At 46.2% G+C, this 2850-nt stretch overlaps 1 long non-coding RNA gene across 1 annotated transcript; it reads left to right on the top strand.

Annotated features, from left to right (window-relative positions):
- Positions 1–218: 218 nt before the first annotated feature.
- On the top strand, positions 219–1193 carry LOC119367612. Its single transcript, XR_005176362.1, has 3 exons — positions 219–357; positions 444–667; positions 1137–1193. It is a non-coding gene; the product is annotated as an uncharacterized LOC119367612 (long non-coding RNA).
- The last annotated feature ends 1657 nt before the right edge of the window (positions 1194–2850 follow it).

Genomic DNA, 2850 nt, shown 5'->3' with positions numbered 1-2850 from the left:
AGCCCAGCTCCCGTCGCCCGCAGCCCACCTTTCCAGTGAAGCGGTTTGCACCGCCGCTGCGCCCGAACCGCGCCCGAAACCCGACCCACTGCCTCTCTCACTGACAGCGGGCCCCGCCCCGCACCTATCTCCTTCCTCCGGTCGGACCGCACGTGCCCCGCACGCCCAGCCGAGGCCGAGCCGGATCAACCTGGTGTCCTGGTCCACCTCGAGCGCGCCCGAGCTGCCGTGCGCAAGCAAAAGACCCCAGGGAAGCCCTGCATCCCCTGTCCCGATCGTCCCCGTTGCCGCACGCCCTGGTTGGGGCGATTGGATCTCGCCGAAGAGCTTCGCCGTTCGCCGGGCAGTTGCGCCACCGTAAGAACGCGCTGAGCCTCACTTCTTGCTCTGTTTGATCCGCCGCTCCATGAAGCACTCGTTTGACCAATCGGGGTGACCTGCAGATCGCCAGAACGCCGCCGCCGCCACCGCCGCCCAACTTCGCCGGAGCACCACCATGGTTCACCTCATTGCTGTCGCCTACGGAGGGAGCCCCGTCGCCGTTGAACACCACCGCCGCCTCTGCCGCTCGACACCGCACCCGCCCGTCACTTCACCTTCGCCAGAGACCCACCGGAGGAGCGCCGCCGCCAACGCCCGAGACCGCCGCCGCCGTCCTCTGCTTCTGGTGAGCACACACGCGCACAGGAGCCTTTGGCCAATCACGAGCTGCCATGTGGGCACAAGCTACAGTACACGCACGAACAGTGCAGGAGTTTTCTGTTGTTTTCTGTTTTCTTTTCAGATTTCAGCTAAAACTTCAACTAGCTATATCTTTTATTCTATAAGTCCAAATTAGGTGATTCCTTTTCCTGTGCACTCACAAAAATCAGCACAATATCACAGTACCAACTTTGCACATGTTTGCTCTGTTCAAATTTGAATTCGTTTGAATTTGAATTAAACCTTCTGGAGGCCATAACTCACAAACCGTTTATCGGATTCGAGTGATTCTTTTTGTGTTGTGACCGTAGTGCAATTTAGGTGCTGTTAAGCTTCTGTTGTTGTGTTTTTGAAATGATTTTCTTGCTGTTGGTTTTATTTTGGTTCGATTCGTGTTCCGGTGATTGATTTGTTGAATTGTGTGAAACGTGTAGATTGTCCGGAGTGCGACGCGAACTATTGTCAGGAGTGTGACCTTCTGAACCAGAACCAAGGCAACTTACATGTTGATCATCCTTCACCTATTGTTTTCTATGCATGTAGTTATATCACACTATGAATATATGCATGTATATGATTACTATATTATTTTGCTATATGCTGTTGAGCTATCTTCCCGTCATTGCAAATCGTGGTAGTTGTAGGTTGCTATGCTTTGTAGACGGGGGTGGTTCGTGTATACATTGAGTTTATGTGAGGATTATATATATATAACAATTGAGTAGTAACTCAGGATTTAACTCACCTCTGGGCGGAAGTGGTATTGCTTGGTGTTGAGGGAAGGCATCATGGGGTCTTGCACCTTTTCTAAGGCCACGCGCCCATGAGAGTGCACCCTAAGTGGAATGCCGCCCAGGTTCAAAAAGATCAGACAGACTTAGTGACTAGTAGCTTCCATGTGCGGCCACTGGCTATATGGGCTCTGGCTTAGTTGATCAGTTGTTGGAACCCTTGCCCAGACTGTGTCGACAGATGTAGCATATGTAGGTGGGATGTGGCCGTCAGGTGGTTAAGGGAACCTCTTCTGAAAGACTTCATCTCAATCTTCGGATTGGGTCTAGTGGGTAAAGTGTACAAAACTCTGCAGAGTATTAAAACTAAATATGATTAGCCGTGCCCCCGGTTATGGGTAAATTTGAGCCACTATGCCATCACAGTTGTTGGATGATCTTGACAGATGTGACACTTAATAATATTTGTGGGCAACTTAATAAAGGGTAGGTTGGAGTTGATTTTGCCAACTCAACCTTGTGTATTTAATTGTAGTAATAAAAGGACTAAATAAAAATTTGACTATTAGGTAGTTATTAGGATAAAATCAGCTTTATGCAAAAATAAACCCTCAAGCCTTCCTTTGTTGTACTATGCATATACATGTAGGTCTGCTATATTATTACTCCTGTGTAACTTGCCAATACATTCAAAGTATTGACCTATATGGCTGCAACGTCTCATGTTGCAGGATATTCAGACGAAGAGTAAGGTACCGTTAGGGTCGCGAGTCTACACTCAGCATCGCCAGTGGGCTATGATGGGACTCATCGTTATTTTCTGCTACTTTCCGCTGTTTGATTAAATAAAGCTAGCCAAGTGCTATGCAAATTGTTTTATTTTATATATTTTGGATCATACGTAGTAATAAATGATGCACTTGCTATTCTGGTATTCATCTATACTGTGTGTGCTAGCGAGTTCGATCCAGGGACTAGCACGGTAAGCACAGAGACTCAAATCCTTCAAGATTTGGTCGTTACAGATGGCATCAGAGCAGTGTGTTGACTATAGGACGTGACCCTAGAAAATGGATTAGAAAGCCATTGGAGTGAAAATTATTTTATAAACTAGTTATATTTCTTACTGTTTATTAGTTAAGCCCCTCAAGTATCTTGAGCAGTTAAGTAGGAACTAGTGCTGAGACCCCCATTCATGCTTGTTTTATATTGCAACGTTATCGTGTTAGCGTATCTGATTATGGCCACTTTCGTGGTATGAAGATACTAGATTGTTTGCTTGATTGGTAGTTTGTTTGTTAAATTATATCTTGTCGAAATTATTCGACTATATATATACAATATTATCATATTGTTTGTTGTTTGTTGTTTGTTGTTTGTTTTTTTGGTGTTATTCGTTGTTGTGTTTTATTGGCTT

Source organism: Triticum dicoccoides, chromosome 2B (assembly GCF_002162155.2).
Source record: "Triticum dicoccoides isolate Atlit2015 ecotype Zavitan chromosome 2B, WEW_v2.0, whole genome shotgun sequence".
Lineage (NCBI taxonomy): Eukaryota > Viridiplantae > Streptophyta > Magnoliopsida > Poales > Poaceae > Triticum > Triticum dicoccoides.
Note: the sequence above shows the minus strand (reverse complement) of the source record. Positions and strands in the feature narration are given on the sequence as shown.